The sequence below is a fragment of the Camelus bactrianus genome, chromosome 6 (assembly GCF_048773025.1).
Source record: "Camelus bactrianus isolate YW-2024 breed Bactrian camel chromosome 6, ASM4877302v1, whole genome shotgun sequence".
In the NCBI taxonomy this organism is placed as follows: domain Eukaryota; kingdom Metazoa; phylum Chordata; class Mammalia; order Artiodactyla; family Camelidae; genus Camelus; species Camelus bactrianus.
In genome coordinates, this window is record NC_133544.1 from 12473373 (window position 1) to 12485379 (window position 12007).

The window sequence follows — 12007 nt, forward strand, 5'->3', positions numbered from 1 at the left end:
GCAGAGTGGGTTGCTTTCACTTATGCCTGAAAGGGGCCAGAGAAATGCGGGAAGTACCACCATCCTCATCACTCCCCACTGGGAACTCTTCCTGAACACTTGGTCCTCCTCCTTAATCCAGCCCAGCCCCCTCACATTCTGTCTTTTAGTAAATCCTGTCATTTCTACCCAAATCACATCTCACATCTCTCCACCTCTCCCACCACCATGGTCCCAGCCCCACCACCACTTGCTGGACCATTGCAGTGTTCTCCCTGCTTCTACCTTGTCCCCTGCCATCCACTCTGACAGTCCTGAGTGTCCTCTTAAAAGTGAGGGTTGGATCAGGCCTCTGCCCTCTCAACCCCCATCACGGCTTTCCCCTCTCACCTGGAACCAGGCTCCATACTCCAGGGGCCCTGTGGAGGCCCCAGCCAGCCTCTCCTCCTTTCCCTGCTCACCCTCTGCTCTGGCCTTCCTCCTAGTCCTCTAGCCTGTGAGCCTTCCTAAGGCCCTGCCAAATAAATGAAGGATGGGTCAGGCCAGGCCTGAGTCACATGCTCTCATCCCAGACAACAGGGGGAGCGTTGGAAAAGGTAAATTCCCACATTAAAATCAGGGCTGAACCTCCTAGTGCCAAGGGAGAGTGGAGTCTCATAGGTCAAGTGAAGACCAAAGTTCAAGGAGGAAAGAGTAGTTGGTTGGCTGTGTTCAATGCCTCAGTGGTCTAGTAGAGCAAGCTGAGGAACTGATCCTTGGTTTTGCCAATGCAGAGATCAGCAATGATCTTGACAAGACCTGTGCTATGAATTGAACTGTGTCCCCTCCCAAGTTCATGTGTTGGAGCCCTAGTCCCCAATGTGTCTGAATTTGAAGATGGAACTTCAAAAGAAGTAATTAAGGTTAAATGAGGTCATGAGGGTGGGGCCCTGATCTGATAGGATTAGTGTCCCTCTAAGAAGAGACATCAGAGAGCTCACTCTTTCTCCCTTCACCATGTGAGCACAGAGCCACAAAGCAGCCGTCAACAAGCCAGGGAGAGAACACTCACCATAACATGAATCTGCTGGAATCTTGATCTTGGACATCCAGCCTCCAGAGCTGTGAGATGATTAAATTCTGTTGTTTAAGTCACCCAGTTTATGGTTATTTTTGTTACGGCAGCTCTTGCTGACCAAGACAAGTTGTCTGGACAGAGTGGTGGAACAAAGCCAGGTTGAAGTGGGTTCAAGAATGGAAAAAAGGATTGGAATACAGATGGCTCTTTCAAGCATATCATGGCAGAGGGCACTGAGAAGGCAGGGGAGCAAGTGGGGCAGGTTTGTTTTTAACAGGCAGCAGGAGCCTCATTCTGGAGAGGCAGAGAGGCCATGGGATGCCTCAGCTAGGAGCCCAGGTGGTTTCGCAGGTAGGGCACCTGGGTCCTGATGCCAGTGAATGTCGGGGTTCTCCTCCCAAGTTGGAGGGGAATGAGAGGGCAAGTGGGCCAGGGAATGGAGGAGGAAGAAGCAAGGGGAGAAGGGAGGCCCCTCTTTAAATGTTTCCAGCCCAACCCCCCATGCCACCAGTGGCAAAGAAGGATGTTGAGGACAGGGCCAGGTTGGGGCCCTGGGGGCAGGTCCTGGGCTCAAAGAACTAGGGAGGGCAGCCAGCCAAGGATCTCCCCAGGTAGGAATCAAGACCTCTAGTCCCCTGTCCCTCTTACCTGTCCTCATGGCCCAACAGAGGGCATGTGTGTGTGTGTGTACATCTGTGACCACATGGAATAGTCCCCAGACTCCTCCAGGTGGTCACCCAGAGCTTCTTTGTGATTACGTGGTCACCCTTGGATGCCCCATCCCACCTGCCCCCAGGAAGTCCCACCTCTGCCAGGTTCCCTCCCCATGTTCCCTGGAGGTCTCTGCCCTCCACCTTGTCCATTCTGGGCATGGTTCACAGCCTCTCACCCCCACCCAGCCATGGCCCCAGCCCAGCAGCTCTTCCCCAGTTCCCCTAGTATAGCCAATGCAGGGTAGGAGGGGCAGCACTGCTCAGCTGAAGGCTTGGGGGCAGCAGAAGGGGATTTCAAGGCAAGACCAGGTACTCAGTGCCCTGCCATTTCCTTCTTCAACCCCCTCCCAGCCTCCCTCCAGGGAGCCTCTCCCCACATAGCCTCCTCTCTCTTTATCCACCCATCTCCCTTCTGCCCTCCTCCCCCCGCCACAGCTTCTCATGGCCGGCAGAGTGGACATTGTCCAATTGGGAGGCATCAACCATGCTGTAGAATCGTCACTAGCCCGTTCAGGCCTCCTCTGGTCCCTCCCTGACCCTCCCTCTGGTTTCTCTCCCCCTGGTTCATCTCCCTCCTGTCTGCTCTGGAAGCATCCACATGCTGGACCAAAATCCCCTGAGATAGTGTTCAGGTCTCGTCCAGGGGGAGACAGGCAGGCCATACTGGGCCATGAGGGCCCCAGGCCCCACCGCATGCACACACACAAGCGGACGGCTGGTTCCCAGGAGACTGACCCTCAGAACTGCCACCACTCCCACCACCCGCCTTCCTCCCACACTCGTGGTCAACTCATTTCCTGCTGCCCTCGCCCACGCCATGGCCGGATGGGACCAGGAAAAGGACATCCTGCAAATGTCTCAGGCAGCAGGGGCTCCTCCAGATGGTCTTTAGGGGCCAGGCCAAGACCCCCTACTCAAGGCCATACCCTGGGGGACCCATTCCAGCTCTGCACTTACCTAGGTCACTGTCCCTCTCTGAGCCTCAAGGTCTTATGAGGACAGGCATTCCTGCCCGGCCTGTCCTACGGGCTGAGATGTAAGTCAGCAGACAGCTGTAGGGGTTGTGGGGTGCCAGGAAAGGGCCACCCGTCCACAGGGCCACCACATGGGGACAGGCTGCAGCCAGACTCCTCCTGGAGGCTCAGGCCCAGAGTGGGGCCAATGGTGGGGAGGTGGCAGCCAGGTGGAGAGTGCCCTCTACCCCTCTGCCTGCAGCAGGAGCTCCAGCTGGGCCGCCCACAGCCTCCAAGGCCCTCCCTGCCTCCTATATCTTCTGTTGGTTGACCCCTGGCCCCCTGAGGACAATAGGGTTTCCTGGTGACCACTGGGCTGTGAGTCACACAGATCTGGCTGGAATCCCAGCCCTGCCTGATCACATCACCTCCAATGGAGCAGGGCCTCCAGCTGTGGTCTCAATGTGGGGGTGACACTTCCCCCACAGAGGGCTGTTGGGCCTGTTAATACAACCTCAGTGAAATGCAGTCAGGGACGTCCCTCTTTCTCCCCTGGAGCGCAAGGCAGGCGGTGAGGGGCCCTGGAGCAGGGCGGGGAGGGACATGCTGGCTACCTTCCCCCTCTTCCCACACAGAACTATTTGCAGCCGAGCTGGAAGTCACACAGTGATTCCCACTGCGCTTCACTCACGTCCTTCTCTGCCTGGAGGAGGAAGTGAGGGGCCTGGCTGGGGTCCCGCCTGCCCACAGGGCCAGGTCAGCAAAGGTGCAGCTGGTGGCCTCTCCTCACCTTTGCCTCCTGGGTCCAGGTGGGAGGAGAGACCCAGCCCTGCATGCACGCATTGCAGAGCTCATGTCTGCAGCTGCCTGAGGCAGAGGCTGTGCCCAACGGTTTGGGCGGTGGGGCCAGCTGGCTGGAGGTTGAATCTAGACCTGGACACTCACTCTCTGAGAAACAAACCTTAGGGAGGGTCACTAGTTCTGAGTCTCAGTTTCTGTATCTGTCAAATGGGCAGAACAAGGCCACTGCAAAGATTCAGAGTGTGTATTGGTGGGAATGTAGTTGATGTAGCCCTTATGGAAAACAGTATGGAGATCCCTTAAAAAAATAAAAAAAGACTACCCATATAATCCAGCAATCCCACTCCTGGGCATGTATCCTGAGAAAACTCTAATTTGAAAAGATACATACACCCCAATGTTCACAGCAGCACTATTTACAATAGCCAAGACATGGAAATAACCTACATGTCCATCGACAGATGACTGGATAAAAAAGTTGTGGTATATATATACAATGGAATACTACTCAGCCATAAAAAAGAATGAAATAATTCCATTTGCTGCAACATAGATGGACCTGGAGATCATCATTCTAAGTGAAGTAAGCCAACAAAAAAACCCGAAAAATACCATATGATATCACTTATATGTGGAATCTAAAAAAAAAGACAGAAATAAACTTATTCACAAAGTAGACAGAGACTCACAGACATAGAAAATAAACTTATGCTTACTAGGGAGAAGCAGGTGGGAAGGGATAAATTAAGAGCTTGGGATTTCCAGATGCTAATTTCTATATATAAAATAGATAAACAACAAGTACAGCACAGGGAACTATAGCCAATATCTTGTCATAACCTATAATGAAAAAGAATATGAAAACGAATATATGTATATATATGGATGACTGAAACATTATGCTGTACATCAGAAATTTACACAACATAGTAAACTGACTATACTTCAATGAAAAATTTAAAGAAAGAAAAAGGATTCAGACTGTGTGTGGAACAAGCCCAACACTCAGCAGGCATATGAGCTCCATCAATGGTGCCTGTTTTAACAACTTTCTCACCACTGTGTTTGTCATTACGCTCCGGCTAGAGCCTAGCCTGGTCCTCCCACACATCACCCCCAGGGCCACGGCAGGAAGGAGGGGATTCCAGCCTGATCTTCAGCCCCACCCCCAGCCCCAGCTAGGGGGAAGGCAGACCCTCCAGGTCTCCCGAGGCTTCCTGGGCACCCAGCCTGGTGTGGAACTGGGTCTCAGCAGTAACCTTCTCTGTTAGCTGCCAAGTTTCAAGCACATCCTGTGGCCTAGGGAGGTTACAGTCTAGGTTGAGATTTGGGAGACAGACAGCAAACAGAGGGATAAATAAAATAACATTACCGGATCCATGGCACTGCTGGGAGCAAGTTTTAAGTGATGGGTAGGGTGCTACTTTAGATTGGGGGGTCAGGAGACACCTCTCTGAGGTAGTGACATTGAGTGACAGGAAGGTACCAGCGTGAAGAGATGGAGGAATCTGGGGTTCTCTGCCTGAAAGGGGATCATGTGTGGACTTCCTGAGAGCAAAGCATGGCCAAGGAGCCTGTGGTCCTGCCACCTCCTTATATAGATACCTGGGCCAGGCCAGGGTGCCAAAGAGGGCCTGTCCTCTAATTGTCTGCAAGGCCCTGACGATCTGACCATGTGAAGAGGAAAAAGCATTCCCTAAGCTGAAAAGACGTGACTAACTTTAAATCTTCTCAAGGTTTTTTTTGTCCAACATGATTGTTCAAAGTTTACTAAGTTAATTTTTACAAATATTTTCATTTAGCCAACCGTGGTCTTTAAAACAATAGAATTAATTAAGAAACTGGATAGAACTCAAAAACCCTAAGACTCTTCAGTAGCATGTTTTGAATTCTCTGGCTTTAAACTTATAAAGAATTTTTACAAACTTCACCTTCTCGCATTTAACATCCTGAACCTGAGCGGCTCCTGTCTACACTGGCAGGTGCACATGGCTCTATGTGGAAACAAAGCCGGTTCACCCATAGCCCTGCCTTTTTTTAAAATCACAAGCAGCTTTTCCTTTTCTTTTGTGATTATAAAATACATAACCAACTGTGTCAGTTTCCTATTGCTGATTATTCCATAGCCAATGGCCATAAGCTGAGTGGCTTGAAACATCAGACATTTGGGGGTGGGGAGGGTATAGCTCAGTGGTAGAGCGTGTGCTTAGCATGCACGAGGTCCTGGGTTCAATCCCAGTACCTCCATTAAAATATAAATAAACCTAATTATAAATAAAACATAGATAAACCTAATTATAAATAAAATATAAATAAACCTAATTACCTCATCCCCCCACCAAAACAACAACGAAGTCACACTTACTCTATTAGCGTTCTAAAGTCAGAAGTCTGAAATTGGTTTCATGGGCAAAAATCAAAGAGGTGGTAGGGGTGTGTTCCTTCTGGAGGCTTGAAGGGCAAATCCATTCCTTGCCTTTTCAGCTTCTAGACGCTGCCCACATTCCTTGGTTCATGGCGCCTTCCTCCATCCTCAAAGCCAGCAGTGAATGAATCTGACCTCTCACCTTCCTCACCACATCGCCTTCTCTGACCCTGACTCCCACCTCCCTCTTTCCCATGTAAGGACCTTATGATTACTTTAGGCCCAAGAGCATAATCCAGGATCACCTCTCCTTCTCAAGAGCCTGAACTTAATTGCATCTGCGAAGTCCCTTTTGCAATATAAGGTGGCAAATTCACAGGTTCCAAAGATCAGGACACAGACATGTCTAGGGGGCCATTATTCTGCCGACCACTCCCACCACAAACAGTTTCAGAAATACAAAGATTAAGGTCATTAAATTCTACCAACTAGTGTTCACCTTCTCAGCATTTTGGCCTATTGCCTTCCAGCGTTTTCCTATGAGTGTATGTTTTTAATGAAGTAAAATCAAACTATATGTAACACTTTATAGACCTTTTGACTTCATATTTCCTTTGTCATTAAACTCTATGGACAATTAAAGACAGGGTAACCTTTCATCACATGAGTGCCCTGTAAATTGCTTAACCCTTATTATTTAACCACATCCCTTACTGTCAGCCATTTAGGTTATCTCACACCATCACACCACACACAATGGAATAATTCACACTAGCTCCACCTCTCATGCACCAGGCACCAGGTTCTAAGCCGTCTGCATGTACGAACTCACCTAACCCTTGTGACAGCCCTATGAGGTAGATGCAATGACTACAGATACTGGTATGGATGAGGGATGAAGACTTCACGGAAAATGAAGAAACTTGCCCACAGTTGGGTGATTCTTTGGTAGGATTCAAACCCAGATCATCTGACTCCAGGAGCCCCACTCTTAGCCACTCACATACCCATTCTCCCCAGCATCTCTGATGATCTATCTTAGGGTGGACTTCTAGGAGAAATGTCCATTTGTGCAGGAACCACACCACAAACTATCTGTGGGTTATCTCATTCCACCCTCACGATTCTACACGGTGGTCTGCAAACTGAACAGAGCCCAGCTGGTCGACTCGAGTTGCTAGATTCTGTCTGGTGGCTCTGCATGGAGGTCAATTGTTAGTGGTAGTAAGCTCTGTGGGACTCCCCCCAACAACAAGCTCAGCTTGCCAGTTGGTGCCGCAGGGCATATGAGGTGCACACAGAGGGTGATGTCAGCAAGCAGGTGCCAAAGCAGGGACCCAGTCTGGGCTGGGTGGGGTCTCCGATCTCTGGCATCTCAGGCACTAAGAAACTCTTCCGTGAAAGGTCTGCTAGGGCGGATGCAACAGAATTCTAACAGCAGGATTCAGCTTCCCTTCTGGTCAGACCAGGCAACAAAATCCTCAAAGGTATCTGGACACAGAGCTGGATCTCGCTTTGGTCCTGGGGTGCTCCTGGAGGGCTAGAGGCTCCTGGCACGGTGGAGACACCTGTACACTATTGCCAGCTAGTCCACACTAATTGTGGATTATTCCTCACTTCAACACAATTCAAAAAAAAAAAAAGCATTTCTCAAATCTACCCTCATTTTATAGATGGGAAAACAGACTCAGGGTGGTAAAGTGACTCACAAAATGATGCCCTCGATGTGTATGAATAAGTCGCCCCACCACTTACACTCACACCGTGGGCTGTGGCTGTGCCTGCTCACTGCGGGGGCCCTGACCACTTGGGGGGTTGTTGGTAGCCAGCTGAAACCCCAAATCCAGCCGAAACCCCAAATCCAGCCCTTCTGTTGTGTGGCCAGCCCGGGGGGCATCTGAGGCTCACAGCAGGGTAGTGTGCAGTTGTCTGCCTTTTGGCATTACCTATTCTTGCTTTTCTGGTTTGTACAGGCACCTGGGACACACAGGTGTCCTGCACGGCTGTCTGCATTGTCCACAGAGAAGCCTTATCACAGATATAAGTTCTTAACATGCATTCATTTATACACCTCATCTACCAATAGACGCCTACAGAGCATTTACTCTGGGCCAGGACATCCTTCTAGACCGCTGCCCTGGTCCAGTGCCCTGAGACCACTTCTGATTGTAGTGTGATCCTGAGTGAGTCACCACTCTCTTGGGCCTCAGTTTCCTCATCTGTTAAAAGGATAAGAAAGGGTTTGAGTGAATGAGCCCTGATCCTTTGTAACTTTAAACACTGCCAGGTTTAGGGATAATTGGAACCTCTCCCCTAGGGACAGTGGTAGAGCTGGGGATTAAGTGGAGTTGCAGAAATTTCTACAAAATACCTGACAGTACTCCTCAAAGCTGTCAAAAGCATGATCAACAAGGGAAGTCTGAGAAACTGACACAAGCCATTGGCACCTCTGGAGACATGACAGTGTCACTTGGTAGATGTTCCATGATAGGCCCCTGGCACAGGAAAGGGACATCAGTGTTATGAACTGGTGACATCTGAATAAAGTCTAGAGTTCAATTAATAGCGATATACCAGTGCTGGTTCCTTAGTTGTGATAAATATACCAGGTAATATAAGGGGTTAATGTTAGGGGGCTCTGGATGAAGGGTAGATGGGTATTTATATTATCTTTGCAACTTTTCAGTAAATCTGAAACTATCCCCAAATTAAGTTTACTTAAGAAAGAAGTGCAATCTGGGCCAACAAACACATGAAAAGATGATGTTCAACATCATTAGTCATGAGGGAGATGTAAATCGAAACCACGAGACACCGCTTCACGCCCACTAGGCCGTCTATAATCAAAAAGACAGACAATAACAAATGTTGGCTCAAATGTGGAGAAATTGGAGCCCTTGTGTATTGCTGGTAGAAATGTAAATGGGTGTGGCCACTTTGGAAAACAGTTTGTGGCAGTTTCTTAAAAAGTTAAACATCGAGTTACCCAGGAATTCCTCTCCTGAGTATTTGCCCAAAAGGAAAGGAAATATCTGTCCAGACAAAGACTTGTACGCGAATGTTCAGAGCTGCTTTATTCATAATAGCCCCAAACTGGAAACAGCTCAAATATCCATCAACAGATGAATGGAGAAACAAACTGTGGTCCATCCACACAATGGGCACACTCCTGGAAAAGGCATGAACTATTGATACATATGACAACATGGATGGATTTCAGTGTAATGATGTAAGTCAACAAACCCAGTCAAAAAAGGAGAACAGACTGTATGATTCCACTTACAGAAGACTCTAGAAAATGAGAAGTAATCTATAGTGACAGAAAGCAGACTCGGGGACTGAGGAGGGCGGAGGGGGGCAGGCGGGTAACGTTACGAAGAGAAGAAGGGACGTTTGGGGGATGATGGGTGTGTTCACTGTCTGGATTGTGGTGATGGCTTCATGGGTTTATACACAGGTCAGAGCATATCAAATTGTACTATTTAAATATGTGCAGTCTATTGTGTCCGTTATACCCCAATAAAGCTGAGCTTTTTAAGTAAAGACTAAGGGTGAAGAGGAGGACTGCATGGCCTCAGTCTCCCCACCTGTAATTTGGGGTGATCGTGTGTGCCCCATACCCCCTGAAACCCCAAAATGAGGGGCAGGCTGAGGTAAGCCCCACCCTGGACTGAGGCCCTGAGCTCCTAACCCCAGGCTGGGCTGTTGCAGGGACCTGGCGATGTGGGGCCCCCCCAAAAAAGAGGGGATCCACTCACACCCTCTCTTTTTCCTTCCTGAATTAAAAAACGCATGATGCTACATGTACTTTGGGGATTTTTCAACACAATTGTCTAAAAATAGCCTGGGCCACCACAGCCCGATTCCTTTTTAGGAAGGGTTTCAGCAGCCCAGCCGGTCCTGGCTGCCCGCTCAGGAAGCGGAGGCTTGGCCGGGCGGGACCTGGGGCGGGGGCCATGGATCAGGGCCACGGGTACCCTTCCCTTGCTCAGGCCAGGCCCACCTCCCGTCTCCCACCTCACAAGAGCCAGGCCACCAGAAACACAGAGGGCTGCGCTCCCTGGACACCGCCTCTCTCTGGAAGGGCCCACCACCCAGTACATCTCAGCCCCCTGCTACAGTGCCCTGCGTGGCTTCTCTGGGCCTCAGTTTCCCCATCTGGGAAGTGGAGTGCTGCACTACCTTGCCCCTCTCCCTCTAGGGCTGGGCTGTGCCCGCTGGGTCGAGGGTGGGGGCAGCCCTTGAAAACAGTGGACACCTGCCCGTTCCTGTGGTAGGTCAGGCTCAGGGAGGCTGTGCCCCAGCCAAGGGCCCACCTGGGCCAGGCCCAGAGCCCTAGCACCCCCCCTTCCTCAGGGAGCAAGCCTGCTCTCCCCCCTGGGCTGTGAAGGTTATAGATATATTGTGTGAGGACCCTGGACAGGGGGCAGAGCCCAGGCTGGCTGACTACCTTCCGTGATGAATAACCCTCACACCAAACCTGGGAGGCTGCCCCTCACAGTCCACCCTGCTACGGATTGAGTTATAGCCCCCAAATTCATATGCTGAAGTCTGACCCCAGTACCTCAGATTGCGACTGTATTGGAGCTAGGGCTTTAAAGACGGTGAAAAAGTTATATGAGGTCATGTGGGTGGACGCTGATCCAGTGTGACTGGAGGAGACTGGGAGGAAGAAGAGGAGGTTAGGACGCAGGAGCGCACAGAGGGAAGGCCGTGAGAACTCCCAGGGCAGAGGCTGCCACCTGCGAGCCAAGAGGAGAGGCCTCGGAGGAACACCAACCTTGCCACACCTTGATCTTAGACTTCCAGCCTCTAGAACTATGAGAAAATAAATGTCTGTTGTGTAACTTACCCCCTAAGTCTGTGGTGCTTTATTATGGCAGCTGGGCAGACTGGTAGGTGCCCTATTACAGATGAAAAGGTCGAGGCTTTGGAGAGGTTAAGAAACATATGCCAGCTCACACAGCTGACGAGCGGCTGGGGCAGGATTTAAAGCTGGGATGGTCTGTCCTCCAAGCTTTTTCTACCAAGCCCTCTGGAGGGAGGAGCACTGCTCTCTCCCTGTTCCCGGATGAGAACAGGCCATGAACGGGTCTGGGTCATCAGTGAGGCCAAGGGTAACGGGCTTGCCAAGCAGCCTCTACCACAGACGCCCCAGGACCCCCAGTGGTGAGGAGCAGGAGGGACAGCATGATGAATGCGGGAGACTCAAGACCCTCCACCTGCCTGCAGGTGCTCAGCTGGCCAGAGTGGGTTCAAGTCCAGCACACAGTGCCCTTTCCCCTGTCACCTCCTCCTGGTCCTCAGCCCTGTGGGGTTCAGGCTCTGCCGCTGCCTAGGAACCCCAACAGGATGGGGCCTCCTGCACAGCTGTTTCCTGGGAGCTCTGCTCCAGAGCGCCAGGCACGCAGTCCATCAGGACCGAGAGAAGCGTGTAAGGCAGGTTCAGCAGCCTCAGCCACAGGAGTGATGGGGGGCAGAGGAAGAATCAGGCTTGCAGCCAGCAGGTCTAAGAGGAAGACCCTCCTCCCTGCTATGCTGTGGGCAAAACACATATTGTCCCCAAGTGTCCTCATCTATGAAATAGGGGTTACTCCCTGGGCAATCGGAAAGATTAGCCGAGGCTCCCTTTTTCTCCCCTCTCCCCCTTTCCCTTCCCCTCCCCTCTCCTTCCTAACCTGCAGAACTGAGGGCTAGATGCTCATGGGCTACAGTACAGAGACACAGACCCTGTTGCACACTCCTGCTTGCACACTCAGGCACGCACCAGGCATACACACCCCCTACACCCCCTTACAGCACAGAGGGATGAAGGGAGCTGGGCTGTGACTTCCCAGCACCCCAGCTTCCCACATCCTCTCAGCCATCAGGCCTGCCTCCCCAAGGGCTGCTGTTGCCCTGGCAACCAAATCAGGCCCAGGGTCTGGAGCCAAAAGACCAGCTCCCCCATCACTTAGTGTGGGGAGGAGGTCTTTCTTTGAGACTCAGTTATATCTGGTTTTATAGAGAGGTGAGGAGGGCAGAGAGTGGTGTGGAGCCCGCCTGTGGCTGCAGAAAGAAACAGGACTGGGCTGGGGATCAAAGAGGCCTGCTCGCTCCTAAATCCCCTCCAAGAACATGAAGCTCCCTTGGGGGACAG